The 22362-nt window shown below is 42.8% G+C and overlaps 1 long non-coding RNA gene across 2 annotated transcripts in view; it reads left to right on the top strand.

Annotated features, from left to right (window-relative positions):
* The first annotated feature begins 1875 nt into the window (after window positions 1–1875).
* The window catches only part of LOC143683097 (uncharacterized), a 240117-nt gene continuing 219630 nt past the window's right edge, over window positions 1876–22362 (top strand). The window contains exons 1-3 of one of the 2 annotated variants that reach the window (XR_013175410.1): window positions 1876–2025; window positions 3952–4146; window positions 5457–5924. This is a non-coding gene — a long non-coding RNA (uncharacterized LOC143683097). Of the gene's footprint in view, window positions 2026–3951; window positions 4147–5456; window positions 5925–22362 lie in introns of those variants that run through there. The other variant, XR_013175409.1, reaches the window with a different exon arrangement.

Here is a 22362-nt window from a genome sequence, read left to right as displayed (position 1 = left end):
GAAACATGAAATATTATTAATACTATTAATTATTTGCTATGCAAGTTTGATCCATGTTTTAAGTATAAACTCATTAGGTTGTTGTATTTATAGATTTACGTTCAGATATAAAGAACCTCTAGTACTTTCCAGTACCTGCAGCAGAACTGTGGAATCCACATGCTCTCATCCTCTGTCTGCCTCTGAGGATCCCTGACCATTGTAACATGGTCAAAGTATGAATTTGAATGATGGTGATTGTGAGGCTGGTATATGGGCCCATTTCTATCACTGTAGATTAATTTTGCCAACTCTAGAACTTGATGCAGTGCCCTTAGCTCCCTCTATTGACAAAGCATCAAGGCAGCATGCAAAGGAGAAATGTTTACAGGGTCCAGCAACAGTGGCATGAATCAGGGCGAAGAAGAGCAGATTTGGAGCTGAGGAGCTATAAATTGATAACCCATAACCCAAATTCCATCCAGCGATGAATGGATGAAAACCCTGGTATGTCTGTCCGGGACAATTTAGCTTTGCACTCACCTGTGCTTAAGCCCTCTCCCTTCTGTGGTAAGAAGAGCTGCTTTAGGTTTTTCCCATAAGTAAAGAAAACCAGCTCATGGCGAGGAAGCAAGTGGCTCTGTTGGCTCTCGGGTTAGGGTTAGATGTGCTGTGGCGTGGCCCCAAAGGCATGGGGGGCCCCAAAGGCGCTACCTTGGTCTCGAGCCACTGTGTGGCTTTGGGAAAGACACTCGATCTGAGACGTCTCAACATCTTAAAATGGGCCAAATGGTACCACTCAGGGGTGCCATATGAGGGTCGGATGGTATGAAGTAGGGATTGGCAGGTTACAGCTGGCAGGCGTTTTCAAATGGGTATGTTTTAAGTGGTTGTCAGGAAACCTATAACTTCAATTTTTGCCTCAAGCTGCAAACCTCCTGAATTACTATCTGCCCCTGTATGTCAGAGTTTGTGGACCTTCGAGGTAAACCCTGAGGGCGGAGAATAAAGGCTCAGTCCATATTCGTTCATGCTGCTTCCGCTGTTGAGGAATTTTTGGATCCGCAGAGGCCTGGAGCTGTTGTCGGAGGCTCACCAGAACTGCCGCTAAACACAAGCACGTAGCTGGGCTCCACGTGCCCAGGTGCTGCTCTAAGGCCCGTGTGCGTCCCTATCAGCTCGTGCGATCCTCGAGATAACCCTGCCAGGTGGGCTCTCCTGCTCTCCTCGTAAAGGTGAGGGGAGGGCTGCAGGGAGGAGAAGAGCTTCCTAAGCTCGTGCTGGTGACACAGGAGGAAGTCTGCAAACCCAGGCGGATCCATAGGAGCTGCTGGTAACCAGTGCCCCTGCGTGAGCCCTCCAGGTGGAGCCTCCAAGGGTGGTGGACGCCCGTCACCCACAGGCGAGTGGAGTCTGAGCAGATTGCGGTGGTCTTGCTGTTCTGGCTTCCAGGGGGAGCGTTTCCAAGATGCCTCGGCCACTGGCCTTGCCTCCTAGGCAGTCCTTCTCCTGACGCCGACCAAACCCTACGTTTATTGCGTTTTAAAATGTGCCAACATTATGGGGCTTATCTATTCCATTTCTCGGACCTGTCAAGCATCTGTGATTGGATGTCCACTTACTGATGAGGACACGAGGCACAGTGAGGCTAGGTGACTTGCCAAGGGTCACACAGCTATTAGGGGGTCATAAAGCTCGGTGTGACTGTGGGGCTGGGACTCTTAACCCAATGGGGGAGATGGGAGTAACTGTCTGAATAGCACCACTTAGGATTTTTGCACAAACCCAAAGTCACAGCCTTGAATCTGCAAAACTGCAATGTCCTCTGCAGCTTTCCCTTTTAAAAGCATCCTCTTTGACTCGTTGCAGCCAGTGGCTCTAAAAAGAATGCTGTTTATATGTGCTTTTCCAGAGCCATCTGCAGGGAAATGGATGCTCCTGACAGCTGGTGGCCGACGCCCTCATCGGTTTGGTTGAGGAGGAGGGTGACCCGACCGCCTCGCCTGGTGCTGGGCACAAGTTTCAATGCCAGGAACCACAGCCGAAGTAAGAGAGGTGGATGAAGCCTTGGGAGGTGGGAAGAGGCTGGGGAGAAGACGAGGCTTCAGCTTGCTGGGCCCAGGGTGGAGTTTCTTAGGTGGTTTAATTTTTCTGCCTCATTATCTTGATCAAGAATTTTATAATTGCAAAGAACCAGAAACTGCTCAAAGGAGTTCCTGCAGAAAGGGAAATATTCTGTCACTTAGAAAGTGCTTATGTACCTGCTCTCAGCCTCTAGGAACTTGGGTTCTCGCTGGGAGAAGGGTCGTTAAACAAGGAACCAAGTAAAGAAGTAAATTAGGCAACTGCGGGTGGTGGTAAGTCTCGGAAGAGATGAAACAAGATGAGGTGAAAGAGCAGAATGATGGAGGTAGTCACAGAAAACTCTGGGAGAAGCCATCTGAGATGAGGAGTGAAGGACAGGCATTAGGGGACTTGGTGAAGAACCCTGCAGATCCAGGAAGCAGCATGTGCAAATGCCCTGGGGCAGGAAGGGACTTCACAGGGTAACGGAAGAAAGGTTGGTGTGGCAGGGTGGAAGGAAGTCGGGAGGATGTGGGGGTGGGTTGTGGCCTTAGAGGCTTCGCTCTGGATTGCACCCTAAATGAACAGAAGCCATTGCAGGGCTCAAGCAGGGAAGGCAAAGAATGTCGGAAGGAGTCCGGAGGTAGGCAGCACTGAGTTGCTTCGTGTCAGGTTGTTGTCCAGCTCTGCCTTCTTGGCTGTGCTGGGTTCGGTCTTTGGTGTGTCACCTACAGCTCTCAAGGCCACCACAGCTGCCACCATGTGCAGTGGGAAGACCTAGTTGGGGTCACAAACGGGGCTGGAGAGGTTTCCCGGCAGCTTCTTCCCTTGTTCCATCGGCCAGAACTGTTCCTGGCCCTGAAGGAACCTGGAAATCTGCTGTCCAGCAAGGAAATGGCTCCGGCTAGTCATAATGAATCACTGGGGCTGGCCATGCGGACCTGAAGCAAACAGGAGTCTGCAGCCAAGAAAGACGCAGGCAACCTTGGTTGTTGGAGAGGGAGAGTCTCAGTGCAGCTGTAGACCAATGCAGAGGGCAGCTGCAGTGCGGCCATGCCTGGCCCAAGGCCGTGGCTGGCGGGCAGCTCCCAAATCAGGCTCAGGTGTGAAGGGAGCCCATGGTGGGCTTAGTCCTGGGGAGGGGGTGGCTGCCGAGGCCACTGGCATCTGTTAGGGTCAAGGCATGTGCTCCTTCCCCTGACCGTGAGGAAGCACCTGGCTGGGAGACCTCTGAGTGGGCCGGGCCTCATCCCAAGCCTCTCGAGGCCCAAAGAAAAACCTTAAGAGCTTCCAGTTATTGGACACCTACTGTATGCCGAGCACCTCAGTCGGTCCACTCGGCACCCCGCGAGGGGGAGGCTGTTCTAATCTTGTGCCTCTGACCCCTCTCCCCTGGACTGGACTCGAGCCATCATCCACCCCACACAGCACCTGGACCTCCAGCGGGTGGATCTGAGGAATCTATGGAATGACCCCCAAATGTAACACCTGGGGAACAAGCTCTGACAATGAATAACATTCCTTTACCGTTTTTCTGCTTATTACAACAAAACACTCCTTGGTCACGACTTCTTAATCTGGGGACATAAGGAACCCAGGGGTGGACTTGCAAGTCCCTGGGGCCTGGTGCGGGAGTGGATACCACTGCACATCCCCTCAACAAGGGCCACGGGGAGAGTGGACGCCTCTGCATGTCCCCTCCTGCACTCTGTCGAGCAGCTGTCCTTGGCCAGCCTCCTGCACATGATCGTTTCTCCAGCAGAGATCCTGGGAACTGCTCGGTGTTCAGGGTAGGGCCTGCAGTGCCCACGTGCTGCCCACTTGGTGGTGCCCGAGGAATCTGGGCTGAGGGGATGAGCTTCCAGGGGTGACTCAGGCACTGTCTCCTCTCTTCCCCACGTCCTCAAGGCCTCGTTGAGGAAGGCACAGGTGACTGGAGCATGTGAAGGGGTGGTACGAGTCTGTGCCTCCTGCCTGTGACCTGAGGTCCCCCCACAGCAAGCTCGGATTTGACTCCTCTGTGAGCAGCACCTGGTCTGGTCCTGGAGGTGGAGAGATGACTGACAACTTCTGATCACCCTCAAGAGGCTGGAAGTCAAGCAGGTGAGACCAGCATGTGGTGTTTATGAGGCATGGAGGGGTCACCCCCAGGACGCTGGCCCCTGCAGACTCCCATGCCGGCCGATGGAGGGAGAAACAGGAATATTTGTCCCTTCCCCTTTCGCCCTCGAGGGGCATCTCTGCAGCCCCCTGGGGCACAATATTGTAAAAGGCTTCCATATTTTGGGCTTTGTGTGAAACCTTCTGATTTTAAAATAGTTGCAGTAACCATCCAAATATCATGCAGACTTTATCATCCCCATGGGCTGCTAGTCTGATTTTTGGTTGGGGGTCAGTGACACCATCCCTAATTAAAAATGCCCATGATTCTGATACAACCCTGGTGGAGAACAAAATTACATGCGTATGTGCCCCCTGCTCTGGCACCTGCACCCCACACCTGCCCGTGAACAGCTCCAGCCTGCGTGGGGCGCATCTTACAGAAATGCTGGACACTGTCCAAGTGGCCAGCAGGAGAAAGGGAAATGCCTCAAGACACACTTGCAGTGAAAACAAACTTTTTACATTGACTAAAATAGATGAATCTCAATTGTCGGTTTAGAAGTAGAAAGCATGGAGTACTATTAGTATTAAGTTTTAAACACAAAAAGCAATGACAAGGCGGTGAAATGGTGGCTCAGTGGCAGAATTCTTGCCTGCCATGCTGGAGAACCGTGCTCAATTCCCAGAGCCTGCCCATGCCAAAATAATAATAATAATAATAATAATAGTAATATATATTTTTTAAATTAAGGAACCAGCAGTGGACCAGGGTGCCTTCCCAGCTGATACAGACATTCCAGATGTATAAGCCTTTCTTGAATGAAGGCATCTTTCCCTGGATGCCTTAGTTTGGACATTTCCATAGGTTTAAAACTGTAAACTTGAAACTTGATAAATTCCCTTTTTAAAAGCCAAAAAAAAGAAAAAAAAAGCAATGACGTATATTGAGGATATGTGCTTATGTTCTATAAAAATGAAAGCAAATATGGGTCTGACGATCAGCATAGCCACGCTGAGGTGGCTGTGGGGTGGAGGAGAGGGATGGGGTGCAGCCTCAGCCTTGTCCGCCACCTTTTGCTTCTTAGAGGACTCATGGGGCCTCTGGTAGTTGATTTTCTGATCTGGGTACTTGCTGCACAGTGTTTGCTTTGTGAAAATCCATCGAGCTGATCCCTTTGTTGAGCGCATTTTTCTGCATGTATGATTTTTCAATAAAGATCTGTTAAATAACAACGTGTAAAGCAAACGTGGACGGAGCTGGGTGTGGATGGAAGCCTCTCTGGTGCATCATATTCTGTTCTCTTCTGTAGGTGTAAAGTACCTGATGGAATTCTGTGGGCCTTTAAATGCTTGGCAGTGAGCAGGCTGCAGACTCTCTTTGGTCCTGGCTGGGGATGCAGCACAGGCTCCAGGTTAGGCTGGATCTCTGCCTCGAGCCCCCTGGGCCTGGATTTTCATCTGTGAGTGGGGGGCTGCGCTGAGACTCACCAGGCCCGGAACGAAAGGTCCGGCCTTGGCCCAGTGTCCCGATCAGAGTGGTATGATTGAGGCAGAGCACGCTTTTTTCTCAGGGGAGCCCTCAGCTCAGCTGATGAAAGGTTCCCAGCCTTGTCTCACTATTCGCTAGTGAGGAACATAACCCCGGCACCCACAGGGCATGTTGGGCTCTGTGGTGAGACGGTCCCTGGGATGCATCACGAAGAAGAAACTCGAACTCGGGCCTTGGGCCTTGGGGTTGGGCCGTCCTGCAGATGCCCGCTCTTGGGCCTGGCCCTGGGACAAGGAGAGGAGCTCTGAGTGCCTGGCATGGGGGATGCAGAAGCTAGGGTCGCATATCATAAATCGCCGCATCCATTTACATGCGTTGTGTTGCTTTGTCCCCGGAGCAGCACGAGGTTCAATGTCATCTTTTCCAGAAGACACGTCCTTCAAGTGGAAAGAGGCAGAGACAGGATTTGAACTCAGGTCTCTGATGCTGGCCTTTAGTTCTGAGCTGCGTTTATCACGCCTGCCCAAGGTTAGGTCTGTGAAGGTGTTGGAAGCCTTACCAGTTTATTTCATGTCGTAGGAAATAGTCACAGAAAGTAGACTTATGGCTGCAGGGTCTTAGCTTTGGGCATAGGCCTGGGGAGTCTTACTGACCACTGAGGGGGGCAGGGCCTTCGGAGAGTGGGGCAGGGACCTCAGAGGGTGCAGGGACCTCAGGGGAGAGAGGGCCCCGGAGCCCTCCCGAGCCTCTAAACAGAAGCCTCATGTCATCTGGACCCAGGAGGAATCACGAGCCAAGTGTTCAACTGTTTAAGTCACACTTGAAAGTTCTCTGAGAATATTTTTATTTTCACTTAATTGTACCACTCTTTAAAAAGGCAGATGCACTTGTAAAAACCCAGCGGATGGGCAGTGTGACAGTGGCTCAGTGGCAGAGTTCTTGCCTGCCATGCTGGAGACCCGGGTTCAATTCCTGATGCCTGCCCATGTGAAAAAAAAAGATAGTGATTAAGAGTTTTTAAAAATAACATATAGTTACATCACCAACATAAGATGGCACCAACACCTGAAGGGAAGTGCTGGGAAGTCTCACAAACAGCATTCAGAGCCTCCTGAGCAGAATATTCTTTTCCCAGATAAGATTCTGATGAGGTGCTTTCTCTTTCTCCTAAGATTCTCCTCTCTCTTCTTCTTCATTGTAAGATTCTCCTCTCTCTCCAACTGGTGGCATGCAGTTTTTAGAATATCTTTACACAATATAGCCAAATTCCAATTAGCTCACATGACTGGATCTAGTTTGGTCCTCTGGGAACTGGCTAGGGACTGAAAGGGCTTCCTGGGATCCAGATATCTTTATGAACATCCACTTCCCTCGGCAAGGGTAGCCAGCCCTCCCAGCTGGAGCGCATGTTTCAAAAGTTTCTTGCTAAGGCAATGGCAACGTCAGTTGAACAGAATAGACTCTACAAATTTATCTTTTCCTTTCAATCATCTTGGAAGGTGTGAATAGAGGTTTCTCCACGCGCACCTGAGGCTGTCACCTCCTGGGGGTCGCGATAGAGCCCTTTAACCTGTCAAGTCACCTTGAGATAAACCTGCATTGTTCAGGGTGGAATCGGCCTGTCATATAAACAGATGACGAGCAGACACCCATCGCTGGAGGGCGTTGCAAGGGACTGCTGTGGCCTCCTGGCTGGGGTGGGGAGTTGGAGCAACCTGCGTGTGGGGCCTGAAGTAAGGAGGGGATGAACTGGCCACCCAGGCTTCCCGAGGACTGGAGCTACACGGTGGGGACGCTGACTGTGCAGCTGAGGAGGACAGAAACCCCCGTGAAAAATCAAAGCAGCAGGAGCGCCCTGTTGGGGGCCACAGTTCAGGCACCCAGGTGAGCTCTGGGGAGGGCTGCTTCAGACCGAGCAGGTGGGAGAAACTGCAGTCTCCCCTGGGGAGTCAGGGCCAAGGTTGGGATCATCCCCTAAGCTGCCACCATCCTTCTGCAGCAGCCCCAAGTGGCACTGAGAAGCGACGGCGGTAGCGTACGTCTTGGAGTCCCCCAGGACTGCTGCCTGGCCCCTTTGGATGAAGTGACCAGGGTTCTTGGACAGTGAACATGGAGAGAGGCTCAGGAGGAGTTATTCAGCCTCCTGCTAATGAGGGCAGAAGGGGCCCAATTCATTTGGTTGTAAAGGTTATAGAATAAACTGGGAATTGGGGTTTCTTTTTGCTTAAGGGCCTCATAATATTGAGCCTTGTGGGTCAGTGACTCAGCTCTGCTGATGTAGCATGAAATCAGCCATGACAATGAGCAAAGGACAAGCATGGCTGGGTTTCAACAGAACTTTATTTACAAAAATAGCCAGTTGTGGACAATGGTCGGCTGTGTTCCCTTTGATAATCAAAGTCATTATTTTCACCTTTAGAAAATAGATCATTTATATTTTTGTGAAAAGCTATTTCTTCCTTCAGGTAAATGGAAGCTCGTCAACAGCTTTTCTAAATGCTATTTCTCTGCTCATATGAGGGGAGTTATTAATCAGTTATTTTCTCCCGAGGACTAACGGAAACTCAGCCATGGATTTACTCATTCTTCTTTGCTCTTTGTGAATTATACTCAATTTGGTCAGTTAAAAGCATATATGTGTTCATACACACATGCAAGCTAAGGAACATTCGACTTGTGGTTGTAAAAATAAAGTGCATCTTCTGTGCCAAGAGTACGGAAATGGTTAGGGGTATCCAGTAGTGTCCATGAGACCTGCTGCTTCCTTTCATGTCTGCTTATCTCTCCAGTCCAATCACATGATCATGGCACAAGGTTTAAATTGGCATCAGAATTTTCCAGTCGGCAACCTGCTCTTCTCCAGAAGCTGACTTGGAGATTTTCCTGCCCAGAAAGCCAAGTCAAGCACAGGCCATCCAGGGCAGGTCTGAGAGAAACTGCTGGATGATTAAGGGGGATCCAGAGAGGCTGGGCCAGTGGCAAAGGCTCTCACTCCCAGCCTACGTCCCTGCTCTGGGGTGACCTGCCACTCACCTTGGTTGGATTTTTTAAAAACTTGGTTGGATATATTTGACATAGATAGCTGAAAACAGAGCAATCAAAATTGACTAGGGTTAATATATTTAAGAACACAAAACTGACATGATAAGTCTTCAATTCTCGAATCAGGGTTTGATTGCAGAAACAATCGCCTGGAGGGATATGTCCTAGAGATTGGGCCTTACACAATCCTGGGAGCTGGATAGGGTTAGGGGATTAGGAGTTCAGGTTAGGGTTAGGGTTACGGTGAGGGTGAGGGTTTGGGTTGAAGTTAGGCTTGGGGTTGATTTTGGGATGGGGTTTGGAGGTTGGGATTTGTGCTGGTATTGGTTATTTGGGGTTGAGTTTGTGTTTGTGTTTGTGTTCGGGTTAGTATTAGGCTTAAGTTAAGTTTAGGGTAAGGATTCTCTGAAAACGTGGTTTTAGTACAAAATCTTATACAACTTAATGGAACCAAGACAATTCTAAGTTTTCAATAACAGATTTAGGTAATGGTGTGCATATCTGTAGTTGAGGGCTCAGCAAAAATCCTGTTTTTCGCCAAAAAAATTGCTTGAAAGTGAATACAGTTGGTATATCAATGAGCTCTCAAAACACATTTGCAAACTGTTCTCATATTTTACTAAGAAACATTACTTTGCAATGCTGTTTTCCATTAAATATGCATGGAAATGTGTGGACATACTATTATTATTCTGTTTTTGAAATAGTTTATGTTAATGTTAGTGTTAGGCTCAGGGTTGGGTTTAGAGTTAAGGTAGGGATAGCATTAGTGTTAGCTTGTGGGTTAGGACTAGGTTTAGGCTAGGGTTAGGATTTGGATTATGGCTATGGTTGAGATTAAGATTGGTGTGATGCTTCGGTAGGTTAGGGTTAGTTGTTGGCTTTTACGTTCTTGTAGGTTTAGTGGTTGTGTTGGTGTTAGGTTTAGGTTAATGTTAGTGTTCTCTGAAGACAGTACTTTCAATTCAAAAAGTACATGAAAGTGAATGGATCCATTAAGTCTTTTAGTCTTCAAAACAGTATTAGGTAAGGGTTTTCATAGCAATTGTTGAGATTCATGTGAAAATGCTATTTTTTTCATGCAAAACATGCATCAGAATGAATGGAGCCAGTATGTCACTCAGCTCTCAAAACACATTTATATACTTGTCTCACATAGTGCTAGGAATGATTTCCTTTACAATGATGTTTTATACTATAAAAACACATGGAAATGAATTGAGGAAGTATGTTACTCAGCTTTGGAATCAGATTATTTTAGGTTGAGTGTTAGGGTTTGGGTTTAGATGTGTTAAGGTTAGTGTTAGGGTTAGGTTTGGGCTGTGGTTGGGGTTGTGGTAGGGTTTGGAATTATCATATATTGGAGAGTGTTTATTGCTGAGTTTCACTCAGAAAACTGTATGGAAGTGAATGGATGCTGTGTTTGAGAATGTTTCTAGAACTTACACACCAGTTTTCAAGAGCACAAGAAGAATTTTCTGGAACACTGCTGTTCTTCACTTTCAAAAGTGAATGGAGCCATTTATGCCTCAGATTTATGAAATGATTTACATACAAGTTTCACCAAACAAAAAGTGAGTGTCCAATGAAAACGCTGGTTTTGACTCAAAAAGTGCCTGGAAGCGAACGGAGCCCTGATCTTACTCAGTTTTCCAAACCCTCTTAGGCAATGCTTTTGTGTTGCACTAGTTGAGTGTTCTGTGAGAATGCTGTTTCTCATGCAAAAATGTGCATGGAATTGAATGGAGCCAGTATATTACTCAATTTTCAAAACACAGTTATGGACTTTTTTCAAATAGAATTAGGTGACATTTTTTGATAATGTTGTTTTACACTAAAAATATGTAAAAATGTGTGTGGCCAAGTACATTGCTCTGTTTCTGAAACAGATTCTGTTAAGTCTAGACTCAGTGTTAGGGTTAGGGTTAGGGTGAGGGTAGGGGTTAGGATTGGGGTTAAGGATGGGGTTAGGGTTAGGTTTAGGCTAGGGTTAGGATTTGAATTATGGTGAGGGTGGGATTAAGGTTGATGTGAAGCTTGGGTTTGGTTTGGGTTTGTTGTTGGTTTTGAGTTTGTTGTAGGTTTAGGGGTAGTGTTAGTGTTGAGGTTAGGTTAGGTTTATGTTAAGGTTAGTGTTCTCTGAACAAAGTACTTTCAGCCCAAAAAAGTGCATGGAATTGAATGGATCCATTAAGTCTCTTAGCCTTCAAAACAGTATTAGGTTAGGGTTTTGCATATCAATTGCTTAGTTTTCTGTGAAAATGCTATTTTTCATTCCAAATGTACATAAAAATGAATAAGCCAGTATGTCACTCAGCTCCAAAACACATTTATATGCTTGTTTCACATAGTACCAGGAGTGATTTCCCTCACAATGCTGTTTTACACTATAAACATGCATTGAAATGAATTGAGAAAGTATGTTACTCAGTTTTGGAATCAGATTGTCTTAGGTTGAGAGTTAGGGTTTGGGTTCAGATTTCATTAGGGTACGTGTTTAGGGTTAGGTTTGCGTTGAGGTTGGTGTTGGTGTTGTGGTAGGGTTTGGATTATCATATATTGGGGAGTGTTCTGGAAATTGTTGAGTTTCACTCAGAAAACTGAATGAAGATGAATGGAGACAGCATTTGAAAATGTTTGCAGAACTTACATACAAGTTTTCAAGTGCACAAGAAGAATTTTCAGTAATAATGCTGTTCTTCACTTTCAAAAGTGAATGGAGCCATTCTATCCCTCAGATTTATGATATGATTAACATACAGGTTTCACCAAGCATAATGTGAGTGTCCAATGCAGACACTGATTTTGACTCAAAAAGTGCCGGAAAGTGAACAGAGCCATTATCTTACTCAGTTTTCAAATAAGTCTTAGGTAATGCTTTTGCATTGCACTAGTTGAGTGTTCTGTGAGAATGCTGTTTTTCATGCAAAAATCTGCATTTAAGTGAATGGAGCCAGTATTTCACTCGGTTCTCAAAACATATTTACAGACTTTTTCCAAATAGAATTAGGTGAGATTTGTTTGATAATGCTGTTGTACACTAAAAATTTGTAGGGACATGTGTGGACCAAGTACATTACTCAGTTTCTGAAACAAATTATGTTAAGGCTAGGCTCAGTGTCAGGATTAGGGTTAGGGTTAGGTTTAGGTTTAGAGTTGGGGTTATGGTTGGGGTTAGGGTTAGGTTTAGGGTTGCGGTTGGGTGTAGGGTTGGTATAAAGTTTGGGGTGGGGTTTATGGTTGGTGTTGGCATTGGAGTTTGGGTTATGATTGATGTTAGGGGTGTGGCAAGGTTTAGGGTTAGGGTTAGGTTTAGTGTTAGGGTTGGGGTTGGGGATAGGTTTTGCTTTAGAGTTGTGGTTGGATGTAGGCTTGGTATAAAGGTTAGGGTTGGGTTTAGGATTGGTGTTTGTGTTGGGGTTAGGGTTAGTGTTAGGGTTGGTTTAGTTTAGGTCTAAGGTTAGGTTAGGGATATGGTTAGGTATAGGGTTAGGGTTAGGGTGAGAGTTTGCATTGATGTTAGGCCTAGGGGTTCTAGTTTGCTAGCTGTCGGAATGCAACACACCATAGATGGGTTGGCTTTTTTTAATTTATTTTTATTTTTTTATTTTTTTATTAATGGAAAGAAAGAAAAAAAAAGAAATTAACAAAACATTTAGAAATCATACCGTTCTACATATGCACTCAGTAATTCTTAACATCATCACATAGATGCATGATCATTGTTTCTTAGTACATTTGCATCGGTTTAGAGGAACTAGCAACACAACAGAAAAAGATATAAAATGTTAATATAAAGAAAAGAAATAAAAGTAGTAATAATAGTAAAAAACAACAACAACAAACAAACCAATAAGCAAACAAAAACAAAAAAACCCTATAGCTCAGATGCAGCTTCATTCAGTATTTTAACATGATTACTTTACAATTAGGTATTATTGTGCTGTCCATTTTTGAGTTTTTGTATCTAGTCCTGTTGCACAGTATGTATCCCTTCAGCTTCAATTACCCATTGTCTTACCCTGTTTCTAACTCCTGCTGAACTCTGTTACCAATGACATATTTCAAGTTTATTCTCGAATGTCCGTTCACATCAGTGGGACCATACAGTATTTGTCCTTTAGTTTTTGGCTGGATTCACTCAGCATAATATTCTCTAGGTCCATCCATGTTATTACATGGTTCATAAGTTTATCTTGTCTTAAAGCTGCATAATATTCCATCGTATGTATATACCACAGTTTGTTTAGCCACTCTTCTGTTGATGGAGATTTTGGCTGTTTCCATCTCTTTGCAATTGTAAATAACGCTGCTATAAACATTGGTGTGCAAATGTCCGTTTGTGTCTTTGCCCTTAAGTCCTTTGAGTAGATACCTAGCAATGGTATTGCTGGGTCGTATGGCAATTCTATATTCAGCTTTTTGAGGAACCGCCAAACTGCCTTCCACAGTGGTTGCACCCTTTGACATTCCCACCAACAGTGGATAAGTGTGCCTCTTTCTCCGCATCCTCTCCAGCACTTGTCATTTTCTGTTTTGTTGATAATGGCCATTCTGGTGGGTGTGAGATGATATCTCATTGTGGTTTTGATTTGCATTTCTCTAATGGCCAGGGACATTGAGCATCTCTTCATGTGCCTCTTGGCCATCCGTATTTCTTCTTCTGGTAGGTGTCTGTTCAAGTCTTTTTCCCATTTTGTAGTTGGGTTGGCTGTCTTTTTGTTGTTGAATTGAACAATCTCTTTATAAATTCTGGATACTAGACCTTTATCTGATATGTCATTTCCAAATATTGTCTCCCGTTGTGTAGGCTGTCTTTCTACTTTCTTGATGAAGTTCTTTGATGCACAAAAGTGTTTAATTTTGAGGAGCTCCCATTTATTTATTTCTTTCTTCAGTGCTCTTGCTTTAGGTTTAAGGTCCATAAAACCGCCTCCAGTTGTAAGATTCGTAAGATATCTCCCTACATTTTCCTCTAACTGTTTTATGGTCTTAGACCTAATGTTTAGATCTTTGATCCATTTTGAGTTAATTTTTGTATAAGGTGTGAGATACGGGTCTTCTTTCATTCTTTTACTTATGGATATCCAGTTCTCTAGGCACCATTTATTGAAGAGACTGTTCTGTCCCAGGTGACTTGGCTTGACTGCCTTATCAAAGATCAAATGTCCATAGATGAGAGGGTCTATATCTGAGCACTCTATTCGATTCCATTGGTCGATATATCTATCTTTATGCCAATACCATGCTGTTTTGACCACTGTGGCTTCATAATATGCCTTAAAGTCCGGCATCGCAAGACCTCCAGCTTCGTTTTTTTTCCTCAAGATGTTTTTAGCTATTCGGGGCAACCTGCCCTTCCAGATATATTTGCTTATTGGTTTTTCTAATTCTGAAAAATAAGTTGTTGGGATTTTGATTGGTATTGCGTTGAATCTGTAGATGAGTTTAGGTAGGATTGACATCTTAATTATATTTAGTCTTCCAATCCATGAACAGGTATGCCCTTCCATCTATTTAGGTCTTCTGTGATTTCTTTTAGCAGTTTTTTTGTAGTTTTCTTTATATAGGTTTTTTGTCTCTTTGGTTAAATTTATTCCTAGGTATTTTATTCTTTTAGTTGTGACTGTAAATGGGATTCGTTTCTTGATTTCCGCCTCAGCTTGTTCATTACTAGTGTATAGAAAAGCTACAGATTTTTGAATGTTGATCTTGTAGCCTGCTACTTTGCTGTACTCATTTATTAGCTCTAGTAATTTTGTTGTGGATTTTTCTGGGTTTTCTACATATAGTATCATATCGTCTGCAAACAGTGATAGTTTTACTTCTTCCTTTGCAATTTTGATGCCTTGTATTTCTTTTTCTTGCCTAATTGCTCTGGCTAGAACTTCCAACACAATGTTGAATAATAGTGGTGATAGTGGACATCCTTGTCTTGTTCCTGATCTTAGGGGGAAAGTTTTCAATTTTTCCCCATTGAGGATGATATTAGCTGTGGGTTTTTCATATATTCCCTCTATCATTTTAAGGAAGTTCCCTTGTATTCCTATCTTTTGAAGTGTTTTCAGCAGGAAAGGATGTTGAATCTTGTCAAATGCCTTCTCTGCATCAATTGAGATGATCATGTGATTTTTCTGCTTTGATTTGTTGATATGGTGTATTACATTAATTGATTTTCTTATGTTGAACCATCCTTGCATACCTGGGATGAATCCTACTTGGTCATGATGTATAATTCTTTTAATGTGTTGTTGGATACGATTTGCTAGAATTTTATTGAGGATTTTTGCATCTGTATTCATTAGAGAGATTGGTCTGTAGTTTTCTTTTTTTGTAATATCTTTGCCTGGTTTTGGTATGAAGGTGATGTTGGCTTCATAGAATGAATTAGGTAGTTTTCCCTCCACTTCGATTATGTTGAAGAGTTTGAGGAGAGTAGGTACTAATTCTTTCTGGAATGTTTGATAGAATTCACATGTGAAGCCGTCTGGTCCTGGACTTTTCTTTTTAGGGAGCTTTTGAAAAACTAATTCAATCTCTTTACTTGTGATTGGTTTGTTGAGGTTGTCTATGTCTTCTTGAGTCAAAGTTGGTTGTTCATGTCTTTCCAGGAACCTGTCCATTTCATCTAAATTGTTGTATTTATTAGCGTAAAGTTGTTCATAGTATCCTGTTATTACCTCCTTTATTTCTGTGAGGTCAGTAGTTATGTCTCCTCTTTCATTTCTAATCTTATTTATTTGCATCCTCTCTCTTCTTCTTTTTGTCAATCTTGCTAAGGGCCCATCAATCTTGTTGATTTTCTCATAGAACCAACTTCTGGTCTTATTGATTTTCTCTATTGTTTTCATGTTTTCAATTTCATTTATTTCTGCTCTAATCTTTGTTATTTCTTTCCTTTTGCTTGCTTTGGGATTAGTTTGCTGTTCTTTCTCCAGTTCTTCCAAGTGGACAGTTAATTCCTGCATTTTTGCCTTTTCTTCTTTTCTGATAAAGGCATTTAGGGCAATAAATTTCCCTCTTAGCACTGCCTTTGCTGCATCCCATAAGTTTTGATATGTTGTGTCTTCATTTTCATTTGCCTCTAGGTATTTACTAATTTCTCTTGCAATTTCTTCTTTGACCCACTTGTTGTTTAAGAGTGTGTTGTTGAGCCTCCATGTATTTATGAATTTTCTGGCACTCCACCTATTATTGATTTCCAACTTCATTCCTTTATGATCCGAGAAAGTGTTGTGTATGATTTCAATCTCTTTAAATTTGTTAAGACTTGCTTTGTGACCCAGCATATGGTCTATCTTTGAGAATGATCCATGAGCACTTGAGAAAAAGGTGTATCCTGCTGTTTTGGGGTGTAATGTCCTATAAATGTCTGTTAAGTCTAGCTCCTTTATAGTAATATTCAGATTCTCTATTTCTTTATTGATCCTCTGTCTAGATGTTCTGTCTATTGATGAGAGTGGTGAATTGAAGTCTCCAACTATTATGGTATATGTGTCTATTTCCCTTTTCAGTGTTTGCAGTGTATTCCTCACGTATTTTGGGGCATTCTGGTTCGGTGCGTAAATATTTACGATTGTTATGTCTTCTTGCTTAATTGTTCCTTTTAATAGTATATAGTGTCCTTCTTTGTCTCTTTTAACTGTTTTACATTTGAAGTCTAATTTGTTGGATATTTGTATAGCCACTCCTGCTCTTTTCTGGTTGTTATTTGCATGAAATATCTTTTCCCAACCTTTCACTTTCAACCTATATTTATCTTTGGGTCGAAGATGTGTTTCCTGTAGACAGCCTATAGAAGGATCCTGTTTTTTAATCCATTCTGCCAGTCTATGTCTTTTAATTGGGGAATTCAGTCCATTAACATTTAGAGTTATTACTGTTTGGATAATATTTTCCTCTACCATTTTGCCTTTTGTATTATATATATCATATCTGACTTTCCTTCTTTCTACACTTTTCTCCATGCCTCTCTCTTCTGTCTTTTTGTATCTGACTCTAGTGCTCCCTTTAGTATTTCTTGCAGAGCTGGTCTCTTGGTCACAAATTCTCTTAGTGACTTTTTGTCTGAGAATGTTTTAATTTCTCCCTCATTTTTGAAGGACAATTTTGCTGGATATAGGAGTCTTGGCTGGCAGTTTTTCTCTTTTAGTAACTTAAATATATCATCCCACTGTCTTCTAGCTTCCATGGTTTCTGCTGAGAAATCTACACATAGTCTTATTGGGTTTCCCTTGTATGTGATGGATTGTTTTTCTCTCGCTGCTTTCAAGATCCTCTCTTTCTCTTTGACCTCTGACATTCTAACTAGTAAGTGTCTTGGGGAACGCCTATTTGTGTCTAATCTCTTTGGGGTGCGCTGCACTTCTTGGATCTGTAATTTTAGGTCTTTCATAAGAGTTGGGAAATTTTCAGTGATAATTTCTTCCATTAGTTTTTCTCCTCCTTTTCCCTTCTCTTCTCCTTCTGGGATACCCACTACACGTATATTTGTACGGTTCACATTGTCCTTGAGTTCCCTGATACCTTGTTCAAATTTTTCCATTCTTTTCCGGATAGTTTCTGTTTCTTTTTGGAATTCAGATGTTTCATCCTCCAAATCACTAATTCTATCTTCTGTCTCTTTAAATCTGTCATTGTAGGTATCCATTATTTTTTCCATCTTTTCTACTTTATCTTTCACTTCCATAAGTTCTGTGATTTGTTTTTTCAGTTTTTCTATTTCTTCTTTATGTTCAACCCATGTCTTCTTCATGTCCTCCCTCAATTTATCGATTTCGTTTTTGAAGAGATGGGTTGGCTTTTAATAAAAGGGGATTGATTTATTTTGTTAGTTCTTCAGAGGAAGGGCAGCTAACTTTCAACTGAGGTTCTTTCTTATGTGGGAAGGCACAAGGTGGTCTCTGCTGGCCTTCTCTCCAGGCCTCTGGGTTCCAACAACTTTCCCCGGGGTGATTCCTTTCTGTATCTCCAAAGGCCTGGGCTGAGCTGAGAGTGCTGAGATGAAGAATGCCAAGCTGCTTAGGCTATGCTACATTCCAGTCTCTCATTTAAGCACCAGCCAATTTAGTCAAACGTCATTCATGGCAGCAGGCACGCCTCCAAGCCAACTGCAGATGTAATCAGCAACAGATGAGGTTCACATACCATTGGTTCTTGTCCACAGCAACAGAACTAGGCATGTTTGTTCTAGGCATGTTTTGGAACTGGGTTTGGAGGTTGAGATTTGTGCTGGTATTTGTTCACTGGGGTTTCAGTTTGTGTTTGTGTTTGTGGTTGTGTTAGTGTTATGTCTAAGTTAAGTTTAAGGTGAGGATTCTCTGAAATATTGCAATTTTAGTAAAAAATTTTATGCCATATAATGGAACCAGGACCATTTTAAGTTTTAAAAACAGGTTAGGTAATTGTTTGCAAAGCTGTAGTTGAGTGCTCTGAAAAATGCTGTTTTTCACTGAAAAATGGCTTGAAAGTGAATGGAGCTGGTAAGGCAATGAACTCTCAAAACATATTTATAAACTGTTCTCATATTGTACTAGGGAATATTACTTTGCAATGCTGTTTTCCATTAAAAATGCATGGAAATGTATGGAGATATTATTATTCCTCAGTTTTTGAAACAGATTATGTTTATATTAGTGTTAGGCTCAGGGTTATGTTTAGTGTTGATGTAGTGATGGCATTATTGTCAGGTTGTGGCTTAGAGTTAGGCTTAGGCTAGGGTTAGGATTTGGGTTATGCTTAGGTGGGATTAAGACTGGTGTGAAGCTTCGGATTGGTTTGGGTTTGTTGTTGGTTTTGAGGATGTTGTAGGTTTAGGGGTAGTGGTAGTGCTAGGTTTAGGCAAGGTTAAGGTTAAGGATAGTGTCCTCTGAAGAAGGTACTTTCAGTCCAAAAAGTGCATGGAAGTGAATGGATCCATTAAGTCTCCTAGCTTAGAAAACAGTATTAAGTAAGGGATTTGCACAGCAATGTTGAGGTTTCTGTGAAAATGCTAGTTTTCACACAAGACATACATCAAAATGAATGGAGCCGGTATGTCACTCAGTTCTCAAAACCCATTCACAGACTTTTTTCAGCTAGAATAAGGTGATATTTGTTGGACAATGCTGTTTTCTGCTAAAAATACTTATGGACATGTGTAGACCAAGTACATTACTCAGTTTCTGAAACAAATTATGTCAAGGCTAGGCTCAGTGTTATGGTTAGGGATAGGGGTAGGCTTAGGGTTAGAGTTATGGTTAGGGTTGGAATTAAGGTTAGGTTTAGGGTTGCAGTTGAGTTTAGTGTTGGTATAAAGCTTAGGGTTGGGTTTAGGGTTGGTGTTGGAGTTGGCATTAGGCTTAGGGTGGGGGTTAGGGGTGGGGCCAGGACTAGGCTTAGGGTTAGACTTAGGGTTAATGTTGGGGTTAGGGTTAGATATAGAGCTGTGGTTGCATGTGGGTTTGGTATAAAGGTTTGGGATGGGTTTAGGTTTGGTGTGGGATTAGGGTTAGGGTTGGGGTTAGTGTTGATGGTAGGGTTGGAGCTAGGGTTTGGATTAGCATTAGTGTTAGGTTTAGTATGAGGATTAGGGTTGGCATTAGGCTTGGGTTTGATTTTGGGACTGGGTTTGGAGTTTGGGATTTGTGCTGGTTTTGGTTTGTTTGGGTTTCAGTTTGTGTTTGTGTTTTTGGTTGCGTTAATGTTATGTTTAAGTTAAGTTAAAGTGAGAGTTCTCTGAAACATTGCAGTTTTTGTCAAAAATCTTATGCCAGTGAATGGCACCAGGGCCATTCTAAGTTTTCAGAACAGGTTTAGGTAATGGTTTGCATTGCTGTAGTTGAGTATGCAGCGAAAATACTCTTTTTCTTTGACAAAATTGCTTGCAAGTGAATGGAGCTGGTAAGCAATGATCTCACAAAATACATTTACAAACTGTTCTTATATTTTACTTCGAAGCATTACCGTACAATGCTGTTTTCCATTAAAAATGCTTGGAAATGTGTGCAGATATTATTATTTGGTGTTTGAAGCAGATTATGTTAATGTTAGTGTTAAGCTCAGGGTTAGTGTTAGGGTTCACGTTGGAACAGCATTAGTGTTTGGTTGTGGGTTAGAGTTCTGCTTAGGCTAAGGTATGGATTTGGATTCTGCTTAGGGTGGAATTAAGACTGGTGTGAAGCTTTGGCTAACTTTGTGTTTACTTTTGGTTTTGAAGTTGTTGTAGGTTTAAGGGTAGTCCTAGTGTTAGGTTTAGGTTAGGTGGAGGTTAAGGGTAGTGTTCTATGAAGAAAGTACTTTCAGTCCAAAAAGTGCACAGAAGTGAATGGATCCATTAAGTCCCTTAGCCTTCAAAACAGTATTAGGTAAGGGAGTTTCATTGCAGTTGCTGATTTTTCTGTGAAAATGCTAGTTTTCAGGCAAGACATACATCCAAATGCATGGAGCCAGAATGTCACTCAGTTCTCAAAATATGTCCACAGAATTTTTTCAGCTAGAATAAGGTGAGATATGTTGGATAATGCTGTTTTACACTAAAAATACATATGGGCATATGTGTACCAAGTACATTACACAATTTCTGAAAAAAATTATGTTAAGTCTAGGCTCAGTGTTAGTGTTAGTATTAGGGTTAGGGTTAGGGTTGGGGTTAGGGTTAGGTTTAGGGCTGCTGTTGAATGTAGCATTGGTGTAAAGACTACCATTGGGTTTAGGGTTGGTGTTGGTGTTAGGGTTAGGGTTAGGGTTGGTGATAGGGTTGGGGCTAGGGTCATGTTTAGTGTTAGGGTTTAGTGTTGGGGTTAGGGTTAGGGTTAGGGTTGTGGTGGGTGTAGGGTTGGAATAAAGTTTAGGGTTGGTTTTAGGATTGGGGTTAAGTTTAGGTTTAGGGTTAGGTTTGGCGTAGGAGTTAGGTTTAGGGCTGCATTTGGCTGTAGGTTTGGTATAAATTTAGGGTAGGTTTTAGGGTTGGTGTTGGTGTTGGGGTTAGGGTTAGGGTTAGGGTTGATGGTATGGTTGGGTCTAGGATTAGGATTAGGGTCAGGGTTAGGATTAAGTTTAGTGTGAGGTTTTGAGTTGAAGTTAGGCTTGAGGTTGATTTTGGGACTGGGATTGAAGGTTGGGATTTGTGCTGGCTTTGGTCTTTGGGGTTTCAGTTTGTCTTTGTGTTTGTGCTTGCGTTAGTGCTATGTTTAAATTAAGTTAAAGTGAGGGTTCTCTGAAATATTGCAGTTTTGGTAAAAAATCTTATGCCAGTGAATGGAACCAGGACCATTCTAAGTTTTTAATAAAGGTTTAGGTAATATTTTACATTGCTGTAGTTGAGTGCTGGGCATAAATGCTGTTTTTCTCTGACAAAATTGCTTGAAAGTGAATGAAGCTGGTAACTCAATGAGCTCTCAAAACACCTTTACAAACTGTTCTCATATTTTCATAGGAAACATTACTTTGCAATGCTGTTTTCCATTTAAAATGCTTGGAAGTGTGTACAGATATTATTATCACTTGATTTTTGAAGCAGATTTTGTTAATGTTAGTGTTAGGGTCAGGGTCAGGTTTAGGGTTCAGGCTGGGATAGCATTAGTGTTTGGTTGTGGGTTAGAGACCAGTTTAGGCTAGGGTTAGGATTTAGATTCTGCTTAGTGTAGGATTAAGATTGATGTGAAGCTTCTGATAGGTTTGTGTTTGTTGTTAGTTTTGAGGTTGCTGAGGTTGGGGGCAGTGCTAGTGTTAGATTTAGGATAGGTGTAGGTTAAGGACCGTGTTCTCTGAAGAATGTAATTTCAGTCCAAAGAGTACACCGAAGTGAATGGATACAATAAATCCTTTAGCCTTCAAAATAATATTAGTAAGGGAGTTGCATAGCAATTGTTGAGTTTTCTGTGAAAATGCTAGTTTTCATGCAAGACATACATCCAAATGCATGGAACCAGAATGTCACTTAGTTCTCAAAACCTGTTCACAGTCTTTTCTCACCTAAAATAATGTGAGATATGTGGGGCAATGCTGTTTAATGCTAAAAATACATATGGACATCTGTGGACCAAGTACATTACTCAATTTCTGAAAGAAATTATGTTAAAGCTAGGTCAGTGTTAGGGTTAGGGTTAGGGCTAGGGTTGGGGTTAAGGTTTGGGTTAGGGTCAGGGTTAGTGTTAGGGTTAGTGTTAGGGTTGGGTTAAGGGTTAGGTTTTGGGCTGCTGTTCCATGTAGGGTTGTTATAAAGTTAAGGGTCAAGTTTAGGGTTGGTGTTGGGGTTGGAGTTAGGATTAGGTTGAGGGTTGGTGCTAAGGTTAGGGTTAGGGTAAGGGATAGGTTTGGGGTAAGGGTTAGGTTTAGGCTTTAGGTGTAGGGTTGGTATAAAGTTTAGAATTGGTTTTAGGGCTGTGTTGGGGTTCAGGATAGGTTTAGGCTAGGGTTAATGGTATGGTTGGGACAAGAGTTAGAGTTAGGTTTAGGGTTAGGTTTAGGTTTAGGGTTAGGTTTGATGGTAGGCTTGGTACTAGGTTAGGGCTAGGGTTCAGGTTAGGTTTAGGATTAGTTTAGTGTGAGGGTTTGGATTGAAGTTAGGCTTGGGGTTGATTTTTCGACTGGGTTCAAAAGTTGGGATTTGTGCTGGTTTTGGTTCTTTGGGGTTTCAGTTTGTGTTTGTATTTGTGGTTGTGCTAGTGTTAGGCTTAAGTTAAGTTAAAGTGAGTGTTCTCTGA

The sequence above is a fragment of the Tamandua tetradactyla genome, chromosome 1 (assembly GCF_023851605.1).
Source record: "Tamandua tetradactyla isolate mTamTet1 chromosome 1, mTamTet1.pri, whole genome shotgun sequence".
In the NCBI taxonomy this organism is placed as follows: domain Eukaryota; kingdom Metazoa; phylum Chordata; class Mammalia; order Pilosa; family Myrmecophagidae; genus Tamandua; species Tamandua tetradactyla.
Note: the sequence above shows the minus strand (reverse complement) of the source record. Positions and strands in the feature narration are given on the sequence as shown.